A 24,554-nucleotide genomic window follows, 5' to 3' on the forward strand; every position below is an offset into this window, starting at 1 on the left:
CGGCTCGGCTCGGCTCGGCTGCGCTGCGCTCGGCTCGCCCGGGGCCCGGTGCCGCCGAGGGACGGGCGGAGGCGGCGGGGGCAGCGCGGGGAGCTCCCGGCGGGGTTTCGGGAGGCGGCTGGCAGCGCTGCCCGCCGGGCTCGGAGCGATGCGGCGGCCGCCCTGCCCTGCCCGCCGGCGGCGCGGAGCCGCGGGGCCGCGGGCGGCGGCGTAGGGAGCGGGGCACGGGCAGCGGAATGGGGGCGCCCGGCGGAGCGCGGAGCAGCCCCGGGCCCGCGGGCACCCCGGCGGGAACCGCCTGACGGAGCGGCGCGGAGGTGAGCGGGGACGGGGCAGCACCGGGCACAACCGGGCACAACCGGGCACAACCGGGCCGAGAGCTCCGCGGTCACTCTCGGAACTTGGAGCCCCGAGCCCCCGAGTGCCGGGCGCGGGGGGTCGGGGCTGCTCCGTGCCCGCATCCCCCGGAGCCACCGGCACTGCCTGCCCCGGCGAGGAGCGCTGCTCCCGCTGAACTTACCGGCGGCGGGGCCGGGAGGGATACAGGACCGGGAGGGATACAGGACCGGGAGGGATACAGGACCGGGAGGGATGCGGGACCAAGAGGGATGCGGGACCAAGAAGGATGCACGACCAAGAGGGATGCAGGACCGAAAGGGATGCACGACCAAGAGGGATGCGGGACTGGGAGGGATGCGCGACCCAGAGGGATGCACGACCCAGAGGGATGCGGGACCCAGAGGGATGCGGGACCGGGAGGGATGCGAAGCCGGGGGAATGCGGGACTGGACGGGATGCGTGGCCTCGCTCCCCCACGGGAGTTGCCGGCAGCACCGGGACTCGCATCCCGAAGGACGGTGCTGGATTTTGTCTGCCCTTGCCCTAAATGACATCCCGCACCGAGCACCTGCACCCTCGCAGAGCGGGTTAAATGCCGGTTTCAATTGTTATTCCTTCGGCAGCCCTTGACCTGGCAGTGAGTCATCTGGGTGACCCACGTGCCCTCAGCATGGGAAAGGTGACAGTGGTACCGGAGGGGTGTTCGCTGCTGTGATGCTTGCAGAAGAAAAATGCTTTTTTTATCGACCCCTCTTTGAACTACCAGGCATCTCGCAGTTCATAGTGTTTCAAATTCTGCAGGGGGAAAAAAAAAAGGAAAAAAGAAAAAAGGGCTGATTTTCAAGACTCTTCATAAGTTCATTTGTTTACTATGGAGCAGTGACTTCAGTGGTCTCTTTGGTATAAAAACATTCTGCTTGTGTGATATTTTTGGTGGCATTGACAACAGATTTGTTAGTCATGGTTATGAATATGGTAATGTGCGAGTCTCCCATTAAATTCTCCATGCTCTAAGGTAACATGGTTGAACAGTCACCTACCAAGTCTTGCGTTCCCGAGCAGCATCACTTTGAATTCCCAGCCTGTTTGACCACTTCTTCTTAACTTTTCCACTGCATTGTAAAAAACATTTGGTCCTCCTGCGGGTCAGATGTGAACCCTAAGTTTTTGTGCATCTCCGTGCAGGCGAGCTTATGTAATGCAGTGCCCTGTGCGGAATGCAGGAGGGGATCAAGGAGCACAGAATCTCCCGGGTGTGAAGGGACCCGCCGGGATCGAAGCTGGGAGGAAGGATTTTTGGGAAGAGCATTGTCTTTGTGGTCACCGTGCCTCTGTGTGTGTGTGCCTGTCCCCATGGAAAGCTGAGCAGGGTTTTTCTGCTCTGAGGACGTTCTCCCCGATCCTGGGCAAAGCTTCTTCAGTGTTGATTGCCTTCTCCTTAATGATGTCGTGTGTCACTGCTTCCCAGGGCTCCGTGGAGCTGCTCAGAAGCCCTTGAGAACACTTTTCAGCTGGGCAGGTACTGTGTAAATGCAAATTACTGTATTGCTGCTTTAAAAATGCTTTTCAGAAGTTAAGGCGGTATCTTTAGGCAGCTCATTGGAACTTGTAGCCAAATGCCTGCTCAGGGAGCTCAAAGCAGACTAAAGGAACTGGCATTTTGACTAATACTCCCTCCTAAAGAAATCTAGTGTTGTTTCTGGAGAAAAGGCAGAAAAGCACCCCCTATTTGGGTGCCATCAGATGTGTCACTCTTTGTTCTGGCCATGAGTATTCACTCCCAGTTTCCCTGCATGTAACTTGGCAGTAATTATCAGCTGAAGAAATGCTTCAGCCCCAGACCCTTTGGTGGATGGAGACATGAAGGTGCTTCCCCTGACCACGACACCCCTGGCCCTCTGTGAGCCCCCTGCTCTCTGTGCTGGGGCTCTGCTCCTCCTCTGGTTGTACTTTTATTCTCAGGTACAGCGGGGATCAATACACTGTCAGCTAGGTGCAAGACTTCCTAGGCAAGAACTGTACCTCAGATACTGCTACAGAGCACATTTCTAGAATTAAAAGTAAAGAAAAAGGTCGAGGTGCTGGTTTTTGGTTTAGTTGTTTTTTTATTCTTGTAAAGTGTTGAAGAGAAACTAGATGGAAAAGGACTTGAGCTTGAGAGTAACCTCTGATCAGTCTTAATATATCTTGCAAGTGCATTGAACATTAATAGAATTCTTTATTTTTATTACTGAGGCTTCTGAGAGAATGATTTCTGTTTTATTGTGCATCGCTTTCACTGTAGTATTGAAATCTCATTGGTTTTGTAATGTGTTTTTTTAAAAGGTGTTGTTACTTTTCATAACCCCTTTCTGCTTTGGTAGAATCTCTGAATAGCTTCTAGGATTGCGTTAAAGGTAATGCAAAGCTCAAAATTCTTTGATCAGCTTCCTTTCTGCAAAGATTTATTTCAGGGAACCTTAAAAAAATCCTTTAGAATGTCAATTCTGAGGTCTTTTCATGTTGTGGATTTAATAGACAAGGTACTGTCAGCTGAGCTATGAGTCTTGCTAAGAATATGATTAGGTTGTTTTTTGAGAGATGTAGTTCTTGAAAACATACCTTGGAGAAGAAAATTCACAATAGCTATGTGCAAATAATTTTTTTTTCCTACAACAGATGGAAGAGCAGTCAAGGGTGGCTAAAATTAGTTTGAAACAGAGTAGATTATTCCTACAAGTACAGTAGTATAATTTGTACAAAATGAGCCAAATCCTACTAATTGTTACACTGTAACTGGTGTAAATATAGAGTAATTTATTTGCCTGGATTTTCTCCTTCTTTAAGAAGAAATACAGAACACAGGGGATTGTGAGGCTGTCGGATTTTGACATGCTTGCAGAAGTCAGTTTTTCCTGAAACCCAGTGGCAGAATATGGCCCCCCACTCTCATCTTGACAACAGCATAATATTCACTCCCTGAGACTCCAGTTCCAAATTTGCTGTAATGTGATTGTGGGTAGAGGGTTGCTGAATGACTCAGATGAATGTAGCTCAGAGTAAACAAACATGTAAATCATTTCTGGCTAGAGACAGAGAAAGGAAAACATGAGAAGAAAAAAGCCAACCTGCAGGATGAGACATTTATAAAGTCATGTTTAGCAGGGATCACCAAGTTCAGCACAGGGTGCAACCATCAGAAAACCTCAGGTCTGGAGTTGCCTCGGTGCTTCATCTCTGGAAATGAGAGGCACCTGTGTGGAGCGAGTGCCTAAATGCAGGTTTTGCACAGAGCAGAGTTCTGCAGTTGGTTGGGCTGACAGCCTGGTACAAAGGTGGGCAGGTTCCTCTCAGCACCTGCGTCTGGCACTTTTCAGAGGCTGAGAGCTGGGAACCCAGTGTGCTGCCTGTCCCAGAGAGGCAGGGTGCTGCCAGGGATGGCTGTTCATCCCTACAGTGTCCGGTTTGGGGGAAAAAATTGTGCTATACAAGCTAGCAAATGATTCCTGAAAGTTTCTGAGCAGGAAATCCTGGTGAGCAATGTGGAATTGGTGTGAATAACTGCAGACCCAGCGTGTGGTTCAGATTAAGATGTACCAGAGCAGGTCAGTGGCTTTTAAACAACTGTGGGTTTCTTAGCTAGACAAACACTAAATCAGAGCAAGACAGAGGCTGCTCTCAGTTGATTTTCCTGCCAAGGGAGATGGCCAGTAAGCACAAATCACTGCACCAGAGCATCCTGCCAGCCAGCTCCTCTTGGATGGCCAGGCCGGGCTCAAGGGAGGATGGAGCTGTCCCTGTGAGAGGGAGCTGCAGTGGCTGCAAGGCTGGGGCAGGGCTGTTGTTCCTTTCAGCTCTCTGAGCCATTCCGCTTCAGTGTGTTTTCAGGCTAAGTTAGGTTAAGTTCCCTCTTGGGGAAGCCAGAAATGTGTTGGCATCCAGAGTTGAAATGAGGAGAGCTGGGGCTGGTCCCCTCCTGCTGCTGCATGAGGATCAGCTCCCTGGAGTTCTGCCTCCCTGCTGGATAACCTGCCTCGTGTTCTGGCTGCTTTTATCATCATGGTGGAGAGGCTGCTGGGTTGTTGTGTGCAGCTCTTCAACATAAAAGTTGTGCTCTTCTTCCTGAGGTTTGCTGCCTTGCAGAGCAGTGAGTGAAGTGTGGCATGGCATCCTTGCACTGTTCTCTGTGAGGTGGTGGCTGGTAAGGGGAGGAACTGGAGTGACAAGGAGTATTTCTCTCTGCCTGTGAGTAGCAGGTAGACTTGGGTCCTCATGTTCTCCTCCATTTTTTATGCTCTTTAGAGCACATCACATTTTATGTGGTGTTGATCACAGTGGCCGTGATAGGGGGGTTGACCTAGGCAGCAGGGTGGTTTGTGCTGATGGGAATGATGGGTGCCCCTGTTAGCTCATTAGACACATATTATTATTTATTCTCAGCTCAGTCTCTGGATTCAAGCCAGGAAGCTGCTTTGTCCTTATTCCCTTCTCCCTTCTCTCCCTCTCTCTCCCTCTTCACGTGCACTGAACATGTTCCAGTGAGAACTGAAGCAATTTCCTGGCCCCTCTCACGTGTCCTGCATCCCTTTTTTCATCCTTAGAGAGCAATCTGATTCACTCTTTGGGAAAGACTGGCTTAAGCATCTGAACAGAGTCAGACAGGTTCCCTATCATGTCTGCTAATTAAATTGTAATGCTCATTACCACAGGATGCTGTGGAGGCCAAAAGCACAAGCAGGTTGAAAACCACGAGGTGAGTTCACAATGCACGGAGAGAGGACAGAAGGAGGAAGGTCTGGGTGTAACCTCTGGCTCCCTGGAATTTCCAGATGCAGGGATAGTGTAGAAGGGCACCCAGACTGCTGCCCATCCCCAGGGATGGCATCCTGGGATGGAAGGAGCATGGATTTAATCCATTCCTGTGTTCTCCCAGCTCTGACATGCACAGCTTGCTAAAACAGCAGTTCACTTTCTGCTCAGTAAAATAGGGAGGGAAAGATAGAACAGTGCCTATGGAACAGTGTTTATTGGGCATTTTGGCTCCAGAATGATAACCAGGGTAGAGATTTCAGCATGCTCTCACAGGTATTAATGGATTAACATAGGAAGCTGCAAGAATTTCATTGTGTGAAGCCTTACTGACAAAAGCAGTGAGAGGATGAAGCCATTTGGGGCTCAGGGCTCTTGCTGGGACCACAAGATGAAATAATTCCTGTCTCATTGGCTCTTTGTGTCCTGTTCATTCTGGTTTGTGCTGCATTACGAAATGGAGGTGCTGATCTCTTACTTAGCCTGGAGCTGCAGTTAATGGAAATCTCTGTATTTTGTGTATTGGGGTATTTGAAAATTTCCAGGAGGAAAGACCTCCAGGTTTATAAAGTTGTCCTAACGCCCTAAAGCTGTTCATAACAGGAGCAAGAGGGATAAGGATTGCTAGGATGGCAGTGCCTTGTCACCCCCTTCTCCTGTGAGGTCGAGGGATGTGGTCAGTGAAGGGACAGGGGGCTCTGAGGGGGTCCCTGGGGAGCTGCTGGGGAGGCTGGTTCAAAGAGAAGCATCTGCTGCAAAAGGGGATTTTCTAACTGAAAAGAAGAGGTTATGTGGACAAAGGAAGTAAGATGTGATCTATGGAAGAGGGCAGGAGAGCACAGAGAATGTTTGAACAAAAAGATGCAAAGTCCCTGCAGGGGCTGTAGTGAAAAGCCTTTTCCCAGATCTTTCTGTCCTGTGTAATACCATCAGGGGATCCTCATCTGGGAAGAGCAGACTGAGCCTCTGAAGGATCTTAAAAGTTTGCTTCTGCTGCAGTATCTCATTTCTTCAGCAGGAAAACAAAGATGAACTTTCCTCTTGGGGGAGTCCATGGGGGCTATACTGGAGCTGGCTGGACCCAGTGGCTCCACAGGGACTGCTGAAGGGAGACCAGGGCTGCCCAGACACAGCCCTGTGCCCCAGCAGCCTCCTGCTTCCTTGGCAGGGAGAGCAGCAGCTCCTCTGAGGTCCTGCTGGTCCCCCATGGCCAGCTTGGATGCACAGGAGGAAAGAGATGCCACATCCCTGTTCCAGACACACACAGAGTCCCTCCTCTGTGCCATGGATTTAAGGGGCACAAGCTGAACCCAGACCAGGACAGGGAGATGCTCTGTAGCTGGGAAAAGGGCTCCAGGCTTCTCAGATTTAAGGTCTAAACCAAGGTCTAAACTTCTGCCTTAAATTGCACATCTTTGTTTAAGCGCGGAGCTCCGCGTTTCTGGGCTGTTAGGGCAAATGTTCTGACATTTGTGTCTTTCTGTGGATCTTGAGCTGATGCCAGGTTTGGAGTGGTGCCCTCCCAGCTCTCCTGACTTCTCCCCCAGCTGCAGGGTGCCCAGGAGCTCAGTGCTGGATCAGCCTGGGAGCTGGCAGGGGTTTGTTGTGGTCCTGCCCAGCCGCGCCTGCGCAGCCGGAGCAGCTCCGCTCGCACATTATCTCCTGCAGCTTTCCCTGCACCCTGTCTGTAACCTAATCAAACAGGCTGAGCAGCTGGTGAGTGGGAGCCTTGCCTGTCAAAGACAGGAGTAGGAATATCAGCAGTCAACAAGCCATCACTTCAGCTACTGGCACAAAATGGAATGGGGAAGGGTAGGCACCCCTCCCAAAATAAACCCATTGCTGTCCACAGGAGCCACATGAACCCCGGGCTGACTGACTGAAATAGTTTGGGAAAAGACAGGATGAAGAGTGGCTTGGCTGAAAAGAAATGCAGGATGCTGTATTTGGATGAAAGGGAGGTGTTTTAGAAGTGTTCTACATGCAAGGGTCTCTGGATGATCTCCAGTCAAAAATAGTTGGTCTGCACTGGCCATACAGCTATGGAGTGGGTCAGGGAACACAAAAATGAGCAGATCTTTTGGGTTGTCCTCTGATTTTGACAAAGATTTGAATGTACTCATGAATGGAGCAAAACTTAAAATAGGTGGTTTTGTCCTACAAAAATCTTACAGATTCCTGGTATGTCGCTCCAGTCTTCGGCATAACAGCCAGCAAGCTCCCAAAGTTTTTAATTATTTATGCAAAGAGGAGCATCCAGAGAATCCGAGAGCCTGGTAGTTAAATCTCTCAGCAGAGAGCTGGGGAAAGACAAGGAAAGGCTGGGATTCAGGCCACCAACACTGGTCTTTCTTTAGGGAATAAAGATCAGATTTGTCAGAGTTATTATCTCTGCCTGGTCCCTGCTCAGGGACATTCCCAGTCCAAGGCTGAGTTAAATTCTCAGAATTTCCAGTTCTTGCCAGGCTGAAGGGAACTGTGGCTCTAATCAGCCTCTTCTCTCTCACCAGTCCTGGGGCTGGCTATGGGTTGAATTGTTGGTGAAAACTGAAGGGCCCTTCTTTGAGCACGGGAGCAGCAATGGGAAATGAAAAAATTCCCACTGAATTGAGCAAGATTTAGATCTGGGCATGAAGAACAATGTTTTATTTCAGAAGTTCTCACTGTCCTCTGAATGGTTTGTTTTCATTCTTTCTTAGGGCACACAGTGTGATAGCACCAAAATTCTGGGTGAAGCATTTGGGGTGTAATGAAAGAGTGATGCTGCTGCTGTGACCTTCCTGCACATTTTGGGATTAATCTTTCTCTCCTGCAAAAACCAGCTGCAAACAAGGCTTCCCCTCCTGTGTCACTGACCTGTGCAGAGCAGGCCAGTTCAGGACTGTTCAGTGAGTTTGCTTTTTTAGCTTCAGAGCTGTTTTTTGCTGCTTCTGCATGCAGACCAGAGGTGTGTGTGGAGCAGGGACATCTGCCTTGTGCCAGTGACCTCTTCAGGGGCATCCTTCTGTCCCTCCCAGAATGGGGGAGTCTGGGCAGGAGATCAGGCTCAGCCCTCTGGAAGCACAGAATTACAGAGGGGTAAAAGCTGTGTGTTGTTTTGTGCTGTGACAGGCTGAGGTGAAGGGAGCTGAGGAGCTGCTGAGAGTCACAGAGGATCTGTGATCCATGCAGTCCTGCTGCAGAGCCCCTCTCAGAGTCCTTTAATCTGGTTATTCTGCTTGGCTGAAGTCCTTTAACTGCCAAACTTGGAGCACTGAGGCTGTGAGAGGATGCTGTGCCTGTTTGTTCCAACATTTAAACCAGGATATAACCACAAACACCTGTCCAATCTGTGCTGTCAGGTTATTTACAGCAACAACACAGGTTTTTTTTTCCTTGCTAATGGCCATTTCAAACCCTGATACAGGCTCTACAAATGGCCCTGGTGTTCCTGGATGTTTGGCCAAACGTGTTTTTGCTAGCTCATAGGTAGGACTCTCATTTTCTGTGATGCTTATAGGAGATTTTGGGCAGCCACAGGATGTGGCTCTGTTTGATCCAGACAGTGATGCTTGAGCCTGAGAGCCATTTCAAATGCCTTCTGGTCACAGTGGCAAGGTGAGAGCTGTCACACACATGAAGGGTGGGTTTTCCTCCCTTTCCAAGGGATCACCAGGCTGGAGTGGGAGCAGCTGGGGCATGCAGGGAGAGCATCCACACAGCACTGAGTCCTGGCCCAGAGCACGTTCCTGTGCTTAAATGCTGAAGCATTGTGAGGAGAATGCAGAGTTGAAAAAAAAAGAAATAAAATTAGGCTTTCAGTTCTTGTTCACCTCTGGAAAATCTGGAGTATGTTAATGGCATTATTACTGTGCCCATACTGCAGCTTAAATCGGCTTTATGGATTGAGCCTCTTAGCGTGGAGTTAGGATAGATTAGCAGCATTTCCACCCATTTTACAGGCAAGGAGAGAGAAAGCAGCAAGATTGAGAAGCCCAAGCTAGGTTTCTTCCTTCCTTGAGGCTGTGCCACACAAAGCTGTCACTGAGTTCAGTTTATTAGCTCAGAAGCAAATGAACAGTGTGCGGCTGAAAATGTGGATACATGAGGGGCACCATCCTGCTGTGTGGATTTTGTGATGGATGGATTCTCATTTTATTCATCTTTTATCATCTCAGCACACAGAACATGCCTTTGTGAGTACTAAATGGGGAATCAAGTCATAAAGAACTGAGACTTCAGATGTGAAAAGTGAAGAGTATGGGCAGTTCTTCAGTGGCAGTGAAGTCTCTTATAGGGAAGATCATTTATAAGTATAATGGGTAACTGATGCTGCTCAGGAGTACTGGTTTGTTTCCAAATTAACAAACACATAAGTAGACCTGCTCGTGCCTCATTTAAATTCTTCCTTTATCTTGGTTTGGAACCAGGGGCCCAATCTAATGCTTTTCATCCAGCACTCTTGTTTAATCCATGTGGATCGATTATCATTATCAAGAGCTGCTGCTGAAGAGAACGTCCTGCACCTGAAAAATGAACTCTGGAATCAGCCTGCTCAGACTGCAGGGTTTTCCTATCCCACATGAATCTCCTCCGTGCAGTGGAAATGCTGGAGGCACAAGGGTTGTTTGAATACCAGGATTTTTGGTTGGAGCATGTCTGTTTTTGTAGATGCTTGGAGCATGACTGCACTTTGCATGAGTGCTTGAATCCCTCAGAACTGATGGATGCTGCAAAGTGATGGGCTGTTCCTGGTGGAAACCCAGTCATCTGCTGGCATTGGAGCAGCCAGGATGTGTTTGTAGCACTGCTGACAGTACCTTTCATGAGACCTTATGGGGCAAAAAAGCACAGCTTTAGTTCAGAGGAAATATTAAAACCCAGCAGTGTGTGACTGTGCAAGAGTGAACCCTGTTTGTGTTTGTTACAGCCCAGGAATGGTCCATGACCTGAGCATCTTCACCCTCCAGGGTAATGTCAGAACAGTCTTTGCAGAGCCCCCTCCATGTTTCCTGCTAGCCCAAACCCTATTTCTGCACAAGGCACCAGGAGATGGTTCTGTTTTGGTCCATATTTCTGCTTTATTGGGTTCTAAAACTCCCCCTAAGGCAGCACACACCCAAGCCCAGCACAGCACTGGTGATGCATGGATAGAGACATATTCCTCATTGTTATCTTTTCCTATTTTTTTGGGTGCTGAGGAGGGCAGATAGAGCCCAGAAATGAGAGTGACAATAGATTTAACTCAAAGCTTAGCAGGCTTTGGGGCTGAGCAGTGGAGAAGTTCAGTGGCAGCATGTGACAGACCACACTGGTGGGACATGAAATGGGCAGCAGTGCACAGAGATGCTTTGATGTGCTCCCAAAGCTTTGCAGCACCTTCCCTGCTGAGCTGGAGGAGAGTTTTAGTTTGGAAACTCTAGTCAATGGCATCACAAGTGCAAAGAAGCAGGAAGGAGCCCAGGATAGTGACTTCTCAGTTTTAGCTGTGCAATTAGGAGTTATGTCACTGGAGCCTGCAAGACAAGTGGGTCTGCATAGGCAGAGTGAAATTCAGAGTGCACAAAATGCATTTGAAACAATTTGGCTCTGCTCTGGCTGAAGCAAAGGGAAGTGAGAGCATAGTTAATTAATAACTAACACTAGGAAAGAAAATAGGCAAGGAAGTTAAAAGTCTGGATTGGTCTAAGTGCCTTTGTGCTCCAAGATGACATATAAATATATACAGATTTAATTAGGAGAGGGTTATTTGAAATCTCAAAGCCAACTATCAGCCTCTCACTCTCTCACAATATTTTGTTACAGCCTACTATAAAAAAGGCAGTTAATTAAAACAGATTTATTCATCCAATCATGCAGGTGTTACAATGAGACAGTGTTTCCAGAACCTGGGTATTTTTGTTCAATTTAATGGAAAGTAATAATACCATGTAGGAGGTGTCTCTAAGAGGCAATATTCATCCCTCCTGCCTTCGGTGTGTTCAGTGCCTCTGCCCTGAGCCCAGCAGGCTGCAAACACTCCCTGAGATGCTGTCCTGGCTCCAGGTGTGAGCAGGGAGCATTTCCCTGGGCTTGTGTCACTTGCAGTTGCTGATGTTGCTTGCTCAGGCTGTGCCCTGAGGATTTGCAGCTGATGCTAATGCAATCCATGAAGTGGAGTCACCTTGAGTTAGCATTTATCAGCTTCTGCAAGTGCAGACCTGCTGCTGCACTGCAACAGAGGTGTCCCTGCTGCTGTGAGCCAGCCAGGACAGACCTGGGAGCTGCACAGCTCCTGCTTGGCGCTGCGGCCAGCCCTGCATGAACCAGGGTGGGCAATGGGGTGTCTGTCTGTGTGTCTGTGTGTCTGTTGAAGTGGTGTGATGGTTCCAGTTGTGGGTGTCTCTGGGTCTGGATTGAAGGCACTTGAGAGGGTGGTTCATGTTGGGACTCAGATATTTATTGTTTCTGATCAGTAAAACTGATGGTCTCACAACCATGAGCTTGGCAGCTTTTCATTAGAAGGCACGAAATGGCCAACAATCTCTTGTTACAAGGGCTTTTAAGACTAAACTCTCCAATTAAGAACTGACACCTGGGTTATTTTCCCTTTTAGCCCAATAACTGGTCTCACAGAGCCCACAATGGGACTTTTCTGCCCAATTACAAAATGCCACCCAAACCTATGGAGAAGGAGGAAGAAGAAGCATGAAGAAGAAACCCAGCACAACACCCTGTGCCCTCCATCTTGCTTCCATCCACAACATACTAAAAAGCCCAAATCCTCAATTTCTCACCCAGTGACACACCTACACTGCTCTCTATAATCTATTTCACACTTTTGTGGATTCCAGTCTATCTTGAAGTCTGGGAAACTTTCTCCATGAATGAGGGTCAGAGTCAGTGCTGCCCTGGGGGTCAGGACACCCCAGAGCAGCCAGAGAAATATTCCCTGTGCCCTGGGTTTGCACAAAGTGGTGTCACCTTTGCCAGGCTTTAAGGAGCTCATTCTTGAGTTATGCTGAACACTTTGTGGCAGTTTCCCCCTCACTCTTGTAGCAGCATTGGTGTGTGTTTGTGAGCAGATCAGACTTTGTGATCTTGGGCACAAGGGCAACTGTCACTGTGATATTTTCTGACAAATCCCTTCGCCAGGACTTCTTCTCCTGGGAAGCTGAGAAGCCGCAGAGAAAAATGTAAATAATAATTATCTGATTCCCTTCTCCTGTGTTTGGCTGCTTTGGAATGTGGTCTGGACATGTTTACCAACAGGTGCATGTCTGATTGGTTTCATGTGAATTGTTTTTACTTAATGACCAATCACCATCAGCTGTGCCAGACTCTGAGGAGTCAGTCATGAGTTTTTATTATCATTCTTGTTCTGTCTGTATTCTTCTCTTTCTTTAGTAAAATTTTAGTATCGCAGAATAGAATAGAATAGAATAGAATAGAATAGAATAGAATAGAATAGAATAGAATAGAATAGAATAGAATAGAATAGAATAATAAATCAACCTTCTGAGAACATGGAGTCAGATTTTCATCTCTCCCCTCATCCTGGGGACCCCTCACAAACTCACCAGGCAGCATCCCTGGAGCTGTCGCTGCCCTTTGTTTTCTTCTGTAGAAAGTTGAAGTCCAGAAAGAAATTTGGGAAACATACAGGTAGCATTTGATTTTTTTCCCACCTGAAATGTCAGCCAAGTGACATTTGTTGTCAGACACAGTGTGACAGCCTGGACTGTCCTGCTAAGGGTTTGCATGGAGCCTCAGGAGCTCTCCTGCAATACAGGGAATTCTTGGAGGACTCGAGCTCCTTTCACCCAGGCCCTTCATCCTGTAGCTCCCCTGGAAGGTGATCCATGGTTTTTGGCTTCAGAGACCATCTCACAAGTGTGACACTGTTTGCTTCACCTGACGCAGCACATCCACAGTGAGCTTGAGCGCTACTGTCATTAAAAGTACCACAGAAAACTCAAAGTATGAATAAAGGAAAACTAATAATCCTTATATTAAAAAAAATCCCACCAAACCCAGCTTTGAGGTGCAGAATATACCCTTAGGCAAAAGATTTTACTAAGGAAAATAAATCATCCATGACTGAGCGAGGGTGGACTGCTCTGAGACACCCCAGGGATGAAGTAAAATCGAGAGTACCAGCAGGAAAAATAAAGATTTGAGGTAGAGAAGCATCTGCAACTTGGAATCCCTCCAAATTGCACACTGTGAATAAATAGCTCTTGGAAGCTCAAGGCCTGGCCTTGGGATGGGACAAGGACTGCAGAGCCATCCTCCCACGGCAGAGACAGGCAGGGCTGAGGGGGCAAATTCAGCAGGGACTGGTGCAGGGGGGATGCACAGCAGCTGCCAGGGTCAGCTGGGTCAGCAGCAAGCAGCACCTTTAATCATTTTAAGGTAAAGCTTGGAGCAAAAGCAGGGCAGAGGGAAGAGCTGTAGTCACCATGATCATAGGGGTAGAGCCCATATGGCTTCTGGCCCTCCTCGTCTTCATTGTGGAAATCCAGGGAAACCAGTGGGGAAAAAAGTAAATTTGTCCATTCAAGTAACAGTTTACTAACAAACACAAAATGCTTGGATTTGTCCATAGGTGTGTGGAATCTTTCTTTCTTTTTTGTCAAGGTTGGGATTAAATGCACAAGACTACTTTTTTGTTGGGACTCAGAGGTTTGTTAGTTCTTATCTCTGTCACAGTCTCACAAACGCTGAGTTCTACAGCACTTCACTCTAACAAACTGAAAATGGAGCCCATCTCTCTCTCTCCAGGGCCTTTTAAGGATAAACTGTCCAATTCAGAAATGACACCTAAATTATTTTGACTTTTAACCCAATAACCAACCACCCGTGGCTGCAGTGGGGACTTTTTAAATCCAATTACGCAAAACCACCCAAACCCATGGAGAAGAAGGTGAAGAAAAAGGAGTGGCCTCTGCCCTAAAACCTCCATCTTGCTTTATATATATTACTACATTCCAAACCCTTAAACTCTTTGTTTTCCACCCTGTGATATTATACACTTCTATTCAAACTCCACACCCACAATCCCAGTTCTATAATTCCATTTTGGAAGCTTCTCCACAGCCTCAGGTCAATGCAGTGTTCACCTGGGGGTCAGTGCCTGCCAGCACAGATAGTCTGAAATGCCCAGGAGAGCAGTGTTTGTGCTCCCCAGAGGTGCTTGCAGCTGGTAAAATCCACTCCTCCATGTTTTGATCAGAAATCAGGTAGGGTGGACCTGAGCTGCAGTTCTGGGAGTGTATTGGTTTGAAAAGCCAGGTGTCTGCTAAGGAGGGCAGGAGCCTCCCCTGAAATGGAGAATGTAAACCCCTTCCCTCTGAATTATTAGAATTTTGAAATTAAGGGGCTCTCAGGCAAAGATATGGGAGCAGGGATAACAGTTCTTTATTAAGAAAAATAAAAGTACAAATGCAATAGTACAAAAAAAAAAAAAAAACCAATAAAAAAAAAAACCCAAAACAAACACCAAACTAAAAAAACCAACAAAACCCCAAAAAACAAAAAACCAACAAACCACTGCCAGAGTGAGAGCAGTCCCTGCCCCCTGTGTGCCAGGGGGGTGTCCCAGCCCCATCCCAGGGGGGCTCAGCCCTCCTGCAGTGCCAGCTGTGGCTCTGCTGCAGCAGGGATCCTGCACAAGGGGGGAGTTTTCCTCTGCAGCTCCAGGGCTGCTGCAGATGGGCCTGGGCTCCCTCTGGCCATGCAGGGCAGCAGAAAGCTGCTCCTCTGGCAGTGCAGGGGGCAAAGGCTGCTGTGCTGTGCCAGGCTCAGATTGGATCCAGGCAGGAATGCTTGGCTCCTCCCCTGGGCGGAGCATCTCCCCATGGGATGCTGGGATTGGCTCAGCCCTGCAGGGACACTCAGTGGCCATGGACAGCAGAGATCTCCTGCAGGGAGGGTTGGTGTGGGAGAGAGAAAGGAAAAACTGCCCCATGAACAGCAGAGAACTGCCCCACCTTTATTAGATGAAAATAGAACACACACCCCCAGCTAAATCTTTCAGCCTAAGACAGGGAGGAAGGAGTCAGACCTTGGCCAAAGGTAGGTGAAGAAAGCAAACAGAAAATTTGGCCTAATGCATTTATGACAGAATTGAAAAGAGGTCATCACTGGCAGCAAGATCCAGCTAAGAAAACAAAGTGCAAGGTTTCCTGCTGGAGAAGACAGGAAAGTTGGTTCTGAATCTGGCTTCCCACTGGAGAGCTGAGCTGGCAAAGGTAATTAATGAGCAGGGCATGGAAATCTCAGAGAAATAGGCTGAAGAAGCTGAGGAAATTTAGACAGGCTGCAAATACTGTAACACTAAGCAAAAATCAGGTCCCTCGTGGCACTTCAGAACACAGGGCCCAGGGAATATAACCTCAGTGCTTTGAGAAGAATTTGGCCTTAGTTCATCAGAGGAAAAAATTTGTTCTGGTTTTGTTTTTTTCATGAATATAGAGGTAACTAGCTACTAAATGCAAACCCATTCCTTTAGTACAGTTACAGAAAGAGACCTGAAAAATTAGGTTTTGAGGAAATTGTGAACCTGAATACTTTTGGTGAATCAAAATTAAGTCCTGTATGTAATTAAGCTAGCAGGGATGCAGGGTAATCCTAAAGAGTCGAAGAATTAATTTTAGATTTGTGACAGAAGCAAGATCAGACTCAGTATTTTAATCAATCATGCAGTCTGTCTAGGAACAGCTCAGAATTTGAGGAACGTCCCAATTTTCCCTTGTGATGATGCATGTAACATGTCTTCCATGGATATTATTTCTGCAGTAATTTCTGCTGTTCTTCTATGAAAACTAGATTGTGGGTAATAAAATTTAATGGACAATGTTCAAGGATGCTAACAGCTAATTACATGAACAAGGAAATGTGTAAAACTAACCATGGAGCTTGAAATTATGGAGCTGTGCATGCTCATTATGCCAATGTCCATTGAAAGAGTAAGGGAGAAAATCCCCAGGTCTTCATTCATTATCTCTGCCAGTTGCTTGTTATACAAGCTGGGTTTAGCCCTTTGTATCTGTTTTTTAATCAGACACTTTATCTGCTTTTCTGTATCTGGAAAGAAGAGTGCTGACATTGAAGAGGAGAGCTGTGCAGTGAAATTTATTGGAAATAGGAAGAAGCAAAAATTGAATTCTAGGAACAGAACAGGTTCCTGTCATAGCAACCAAGAGCAGGTTGTGCTTGCTTGCCGGCACCAGTGGTGCCACACACCCTAAAACCAGATGAGAGGAGCAAACAGAAGTGCAGGTATGAAAAGCTGCTTGCCCAGAAGGGCAGTGGAGCAGTCCCCAGTGCCTGGGATGTGAGATGGATCAAATGCTGCTGCTGAGAGTCCCAGTGAGAGTCCTGATTGCTTTTCAGCCCCAGAGAAGCTCTCAGGTGTGATGGTGTTCACAGGGGTTCTTGGACTGGGAGAGAGATGAGGATCTGACTCCATGTTTCATTAGGCTTAATTTATTATTTTATTATATATATTACATTAAAACTATACTAAAAGAATAGAAGAAAAGTTTTCATCAGAAGGCTAGCTAAGAATAAAATAACAAAAAATGATAACAGAAGTTTGTGGCTCGGGCTCTGTGTCTGAGCCTGCTGTGATTGGCCATTAATTATAAACATCTAACATGGGCCAATCACAGATGCACCTGTTGCATTCCACAGCAGCAGATAATCATTGTTCACATTTTGTTCCTGAGGCCTCTCAGCTTCTCAGGAGGAAAAATCCTAAGGAAAAGATTTTTCATAAAAGTCATCTGCAACACTCAGGTACCTCAGGGATGGCACCCACAGATTATTTTGCCATGTGTGATGGGCTGTGCTTCTTGACAGACCCACTCTGGTGGAACACCAGGCCATTCACATCACTGGTGTGAGAAACCAGAGTCAGGGCAGAGCTGGGCACTAATCTCATTTCCTGCACATTAATTCTGCCTGTTCTGCCATGGACATGATGGTCTGTGGGGAGCTGGGCTGGTGTGGTTTGGCTGCTTTGCTGGGAGCTGTGGAGGAGTGCAGAAAGGCTGTGCAGGGGGATCTCAGCCAGTGCTGAGAGCTGTGACAGCTCTGGAAGCAGCCCTGGGGAGGGAGGATTGCATTCTGAACTCTGTGCTTACAGCAGGAGGAGGCTCAGGTCCAGGAGTGGGGTCAGCCTGAGCAAGCAAGAGCTGGAAAAGAAGCACGTGCCACGTGAAACCATGTCCAGGTGATGTCTGACACCTGCAGTGGTGCCTTCAGCAGTTTGCAGAGTTCCTTAAATTCTCTGTTTCCTGTGTTTCAGTGAACACCTTAATCACAGCTCACTTCTTGCACAAGTTTTATTTATGTAGCTCCATTTAGGTGGGGCAAAATAGGTGAGGGTGTCTTCAAACCACCCAGGCATGGAGTAAAAAATACAATAAGGATGCTAAAAAGGAAGGTAGTGTAAACTGGTAACTTTCCATCTCCTCTGCTGTGTAAGGATTGGAATTGTGCCCCAGGATTAAACCTCTCCCTGAGATAAATGGGACTGTTCAAACCCTTTGTTCCTTTCCAGGCTGTCTGCTAACTCCTGTAGCTGTCTAAGCATCAGATACTTGAATTTTCAGACCCTTCAGAGCCATAGAAGATGAAAGATTTCAGATGAAGAAGCAAGAGGGAACCAAAAGAAAATGAGGATTTAAAGAACACTGCTTGTCAGAGGAGACCAGCAGTGCCTCATCACTGCACATCTGCTGCTCCAGTGCCTGATTTGAGGGAAAACATCAGCAGGGAGGTCTCATCTGCACTGCAGAATCCCACAAGGGGTTCAGCTGTTAGTCAGTGTTTGAAGTGTGGAGTGGAATGAGGTTCTTTACTGCCTTGGATGCTCTCTCAGAAGCTGCAAGTGTCTCCTGCTTTGCTTTCCTCAGAAAATGGGGGTGATGGTTCCTCTCTGTCAGGGCTCCCTGCCCAGGTGTGTCAGTGGGCAGGGTTTGCAGGAGGGCCTGTCTGGTGATGTTTGCATTTCTGTCTGTAGCCGCACTTAAATCAAGGTCTCCAGTGTGCAGCATATTTTACAGCTGATTTTAAGCCCAGCATGGCAGTAACAGAGGTGTCCTGCAGTACAGGAGCTTCAGCAGGCCTTGGCTGTTGAGTAGGCCTGTACAGAAATGCATTTCTGCTCTGCCAAAAGTGCTGCTAAATTGGTGACTGCTTTATTGGATTGAGTCAGAGGGATCCTCTGTCACTCCGTGTAAGCAAGGTGGATGATATCTGGCTGGAATGATTTAATGGATTTACAAAACTGCCTCCATGGAGAACACCAGTGATGCTTCTGCACTGTGCTGGCTGAGTGATAACACCTTTCAGCTTTATAAATAGCAGAGCAGGCAATCCCTGCAGTGTGTGGGCTTGAGGCAGTGCACAAAGTGCCACTGTCACCCTGACCTGCTGCCAGAGCACAGCACAGGCACATCCCTTGCTGCAAGGATCATGATGGGGATTTTTCCAGCCAGGAAGGGACTTGAGAGGAGGTGCAGGGGCTGCAGAGAAGATCTGGCATCCCCAAATGAAGCAGCTCCAGGAAATGGTCACAGCCCCAGGCCTGACAGAGCTCAAGGAGTGCTTGGACAGTGCTCTCAGGGTGGGAATTTTGGGGTGTCTGTGCAGGGCCAGGAGCTGGACTGGTTGATCTTTGTGGGTTCCTTCAGTGTCAGAATGTTCTGTGATTCTGTGTTTCTGTGAGTCTTGTTCCCATTTCTCCCCTCTCTGTCCCACATCTCAAATCTTCAAGCTTTGGCTTAAAGTTGGAAGATTTTTAAACCCAGAGAATTTGGGACACTTTCTGTCTGGTTTCTGCATCAATGAAGTTCACTCCGTGACTCACACTCTTTACTTCACACCCCAGAGGCTAGAAACTTTTTTTTTTCTTTTTTTTTTTTCCCCCCAGAAGAACACATTCTCATATAATTATTGAACTCCCAAAGCTGAGGGCTGAAAATAAACCCCAGCAAGCGTGGCTAGACTCCCAGGGAAGTGACAAGCATGGCATGACTGTAATCCAGTCTAGTGGTGCAGCCTGTGAGCAGCTAGGGGAGCTCACAGCCCTGGGGAAAGCTGCTCTCCTGGGCTGAAACTGCTCCTTGATACCCTGCTGGGAGTGATGCTGCTCACAGGCCTGCTCCTTGGGGTGGTTTATCCTCAATCTCAAGCTCAATGCCAAAACTGTTGCTTTCAGAGTCACTTCAGAGGCACTTTGCAGACAGTGCAGTGCTGCTCCCTTGGCAGAGATCAGTATCTTGTGAGCCATCTGTCCTGTAAGAAACAATGCTGCCTTGTCAGGGAGATGGTGAGAACGATATCCTACACGTTGTAATCTGCGATTTAGCAGCTCCACGCAGACGTTCAGGAAAGGCTGGCAGCATGAAAAGCACAGCTTTTATCAGGAGTGCACAGATAGGAAGGAACCCCAAGCAGGCAGGGATGTTCTGCAGGTAGTCCTTGTTTGGGGAAATGAAGCAATTAGTTTGCTTTCCTCTCTGCAGGTGCAGTAAATCACAAATTTGGCTGCCATGATGTGACCTTTGGTTTAGGTAGAAGCCAGGAAAGCATAAACCAGGTGTGCAAAGCAGTGTTCAGGGAGAGCAAGGGAGAATTTGGTGAAATTGTGGGTGCATGAATGTGGGAAATGGATCTGTAGAGAGTTCTCAGGGTCTTGCAGAAGGCTCACATAGTGTACATCTGTATGCAAACCTTGAGATGAGAAATACTGATTTAGAGATGCCATGGAGAGAGGAATTGACCTAGAAAAAATGTTTCAAAGGATGGCCTTACAAATAAGACGTGGTACTTTGGAGAAATAGAACTATGGAAGGTGCATTGTATTAGTACCCACAAGGAGTAATTTTAGATGATTGGCTTTAAGGCATTTACAGCATGGTGTGGCAAAAAGCTGATAGGCCAAGAAACACAGTGTATTGCTATTAGGAAATAGTTGGCTTCTGATTGTGATGGAGTGAATTGTAACGAGTATTGTCTCACCCTTCACATGAGGCTGAAAATGGAATAAAAAGTTTTGAAAATGCCTCTCAGTTGCCCCATCTCTGGGTCAGTAAAGGGCATTTTCTGACACACGTGGAGGGAGGAGAGCTCAGCTCCTGCCTCGTTCCTCTGCCAGAACTGTCACTCTGCTGCCTAGCAGGGGTACCTGAGGGATGCACCAGGAGGGGACAGAGCTCTGTGGTGCGCCAGGAACTCCCAGCAGGGAAAATTCCTGACAGAGAGCAGGGCAAGGAGCCTTTACAGAGCCTTGGATGGGAGCGATCAACACCAAGAGAGAGAAAGAAAACTGGGGGAGACATCTGAGGTAATGACCACCTTGGGGGTGATTTTCATTTAACTGTGAGCTCTCCCTCCCAAGAGAGGTCAGACAGAAAAGGAAAGTGAGGCTGTATCAGAAGAAACCTGGGAGGGAGGAGAAAGGAGAAGGGGAGGATAGGGCATCTCCTCAAGAGAAAAAGCAATGCCTTGGACTGGTCTGTGAATCCAGCAGTCAAGACAGACCCCAGGGGCAAGGTATTTGTTAACTGTTTGCTTTTTAAGGCTTGCAAAACATTAATATTATAAGTAGTTTATTCTTCATTAGCATAATTAAGAATACATAAGTCTAAACTCAGTGAAAACAGAATTAACAAATTAGCAGGTGCAGGGATTTGGAAGCGAGGGGTTTGGGAAAACAGAGCTTGTAAATGTCGGCATTAAGTAGAGCAGGGGAATCGTGCCAAGCCTTATTTATGGGTTTGTGCATTTCCTTTGCCTGGGCCCACTCCTGCAGCCAAAGGAATGCAGCTCAATTTAAACATGAACCCCCTGCAGTTGTACTGTGGCTGAGCCTGAACCCCAGAGCACATGAAATGAAATTCTCCTGAAAAGAGACGGATGAGCCTCACCTGAGATGTCTCTTGAAGGCTGAGGTGTCTTGAATCGACACTTAACTGAACAGGGCAGCAAACTGTAAAATTAAATCCAGGAGAAAATGGGAGAAAATTTTTGAAAATTATCTTGATGAGGGGAAATATTAAAAGAAAAAAGCAGTGGCGTTAAGGTATACTGCAGACAAGGCTTGGGGGGGAAAAGACATCCTGTGCTCGTGTGAGAAGTTCCCCTTAGGAAGACCAAGAACTGATTGCCAAGATACTGCCCTGCAGATTTTTCAGTGTGTGACATAGTAGCCCTGTGGGATATTTAAAATAAGGTTTTTCCCTGGTAAAATGGGACATTTCTAGTTTTTATCATCACTTTCATCACTTACTGCACTCCAGATCTCTCTGGCACTGGGCTTGTCTCAGCAGGCACCAAAGAACTGTTAACACCTGCTAAGGTCTAGGTATAGAATATATATGTGTATCTGTATTTATGGGGTTATTTGTTTATCCTGCTCAGTTACCACTTGCTGTCACAAGGATGAAACAAATAACTTCTGTTCTGCTGCAGATTTCCAGCCCATACAACATGAGGATGAATTCTGTCTGTCCTTTAAAAAGGACTTTCAAGTCTGTGGCTCAAAAGATCAGGGTGTTATTATTGCTGGTAGCCAAAGGGCACAATGTAAGGATGGCAGAGATCAAGGAATAACTGTGGTTACTCCTACAAATCTCTGACCCAAATCTCTGACTTTATTGGAATGATCTGGAGGTTGGATAAGCAAGTTTTATACTGCAGTTGTTATTCAGGAACCTTTTAGGGCATTCATGGAAGCAAAACCCTGATTCTGAGCATTCCTTCACTTAGAAGCAGTATCACAGTGTTACTGCTCTCCCAAGCTGCTTTATGTCTGTGCAGCATTTTTGGAGTCTTTTGGATTTGCCTGCTTAGTACTCTTGAGAACAACATTTTTCCACTTAAAATGGATGTGTTTTTACTGCCTGCAGCCTTTCTGTGGGCCTTCAAAAACTGTCCATTCTGCAGTTCTAGGCTCTCTCCTGAGCTATGTTAATGAACTAGGATTTGGCTCTGCTTCTTTATTTTATCTGCAGACTATTCTGTTTATTATCACTGTCAGGAGGAGCTCGCTCACACCTGCTTTCTATGAAGATTTCTCTTTTCTGGATGGCATTTCCACCTCCCCATGAAGCTGAGGCAATTGCTTTGTCCAGGGACTGTGAAGGATGTGGTGACCAGGACAAAACCATGACTGGGACAAGCTGTGGCTGCCCTGTAATGGTAATGCTCGGTCTCCATCCTTTGAAAATTCATTCAGAGAGACCTTTTGCTCGTGGAAATGTTTCTGTTTCTCAGCTCTACAACCATCTGGGTGGCTCAGACTGTGGGATTTGGTGTGCCTGTGCTGGGCAGGATCCAGCATGGTGAGGAGGCTGCATGGAAAGGGGACTGAGAGCTGCATTGTGTGCAGCTGCTGCCGGAGATGGAATCTCCCCGCACCAAGCTGTGCTGTATTTAATTCAGTCACCTGCTCTAACTACTACAGGTATTTGGATCTTTCAGATTTTTCTTCCTCTGTCTGGAAGCCCCTCAAAAGAATATTTTTTTTTATTCCACGAAGGTTTTAGAACAGGGCAATGTCTGGAGGTTTGTTCCTTTTGCACAGAGGGCAGGCACACAATGACTGCCAGGCACCAGCACCCTGATGGGAGCAGGGTGAGCTCCTTGCCCACCCAGTGCTCTCTGTTTGGCCCCATTTGTTCAGACAACTGTGAAGGTGGTGTGCTTGCTCTCCATGGGGCACAGATTCCTTGTCTTCCTGTCCCCAGTGCTCTACAGATGCAATGGATTTGGCTTTTAATCTCTCTTGTATTTACCACTGTTTAAAATTTAACTTGGGAAGTAGAATTCACATGTTTTGCACTTTTTAATGTCCAAAAGGTGCTGGAGATGAACATAGTATTGTCTAAAAAAACCTTTTTATTTTTTGCAACTGGAAAACATTCATTTGAGAGTTCAGCGCACGAATTTGCCTCTTCCTTCCAAGAGCCTCCAGTCAGGTTTGAATGCCAGAATTGGGAACGAACCCAAAATGGAGCCAGAGGTAGAATTCCTGCAGCACAGGAACCCTGGAGGCTCAGAGCAGGGGCTGCAGGTGATGGATGCTCCATGTGCTGGGTCTGACTCTGTTTTTACAGGTGTGCCAGTGAGAACAGCCCAGCAGAGCTTGTTCAGAAATGGGGACTGATGGCCACTGGTAAATCCACTCATTGCAGATGAGAAAAGGAGCCCAGACTGTTGCTGTTGCTAGTTCAGAGCTCACTGCCCCTGCCTTTTCCCCTCTCTGGCCATTGTGCCATCATCTGGACTTTCCCCTCCTGCCTGGGTGGTTCACTTGCCCTTCCAGCTGGGCTGAGGCAGGTCTGACGCTCCTCACTGCTCTCCAGATTATCCTGCTGATTGCAGGAGTGATGAGCCAGAGTGGGAACAAGCAAAAAACCAAAAAACCCCCCCAATCTCTTGTTTAATAGCTGCAGCAGGCAGAGATTACAAGCAGCAGGCACAGAGGCAGTGGACACAGAGCTGGAGATGATAATGATGCCATGCTACATTAGTGCTGCATTAGCAGATAAGACAACAGGGCAGCGTGCTTGACAGTATTTCTCAGTTCAGTTGACATCTCTTTTTTGTGGAAAATGAATACATAGCCCATCTCAAGCAAGTAAGGGACAGAGCAGTGACGTCAGACAGACAAAATGAGCTTTCTGTTCTGCCTGCATTTGTAAAGATATGTACTAGGAATATATTCCAGGGCTTTTTTTTTTTTTTTTTTAATCTTCTCACAATGGTACATTTTTATTTATTACCACCTGCGTGATGGCTGTGTGGAAAGAAGTGGGAGAATTGCAGACTGAAAATGCTTTATTATAAAAGTAGCTAAAAGCATGTTCCGCAGCCATTCCATCGCTAGGAAGTAATTTTAATCATTTTAGTAGCCCAGACTGATTTCTGTTGAGGTAATACTGAAATACTCCATGGCTGGGTCAGTACTTCCCCATCCTGCTGTATCCCAAAGAGGAGCTTTGCATTGGCTCTACACCAGAGGCTTTTTCTGTCATCCTTCCCAAAGTTGCGTCTTGTTTTGCAGCTCCTGCACCTCTGCTTCCTCCTCCCAGGTGCAGGGATAATTCCTCTGGCTGTGCTGCAGGGAAATCTGGTTTGCAGCTGGTTTTTATTGCAGAACTGCTCTCCCCGTCAGCTCAGCTGAAATTTTAGCATCATTAACACCCCATCAATGCCCTGTGAAATTCACCCGTGGGCCTGCGCTGGGAAAATGTCCACCTTCATCCCATCCCTGGGGTGGATCAAAACACACAGAACTACCCCTGGACATGCAGGAGGCTTGGAGGGAGCTCTGAGCATTTGAGATTTCTGGTCAGCCCAAATTCCCCATCCATGAATTATGCTCTGCCTGGAAGAGGAGAACATCCTGGTGCAAAGGGAGCTTCTTGCTCATCTTTGAACAGAACGAGGCA

The 24,554-nt window shown here is 47.4% G+C and overlaps 1 protein-coding gene across 2 annotated transcripts in view; it reads left to right on the plus strand.

The window, feature by feature from the left end:
* Nucleotides 1-231: 231 nt before the first annotated feature.
* TRPC5 (transient receptor potential cation channel subfamily C member 5) overlaps nt 232-24,554 on the plus strand; it is a 104,313-nt gene continuing 79,990 nt past the window's right edge. The window contains exon 1 of one of the 2 annotated variants that reach the window (XM_063170341.1): nt 232-317. The gene's annotated coding sequence lies outside the window, so the exon portion shown is untranslated. Of the gene's footprint in view, nt 318-1,528; nt 1,859-24,554 lie in introns of those variants that run through there. The other variant, XM_063170340.1, reaches the window with a different exon arrangement.

This window comes from Melospiza melodia, chromosome 16 (genome assembly GCF_035770615.1).
Source record: "Melospiza melodia melodia isolate bMelMel2 chromosome 16, bMelMel2.pri, whole genome shotgun sequence".
Taxonomy (NCBI): Eukaryota; Metazoa; Chordata; class Aves; order Passeriformes; family Passerellidae; genus Melospiza; species Melospiza melodia.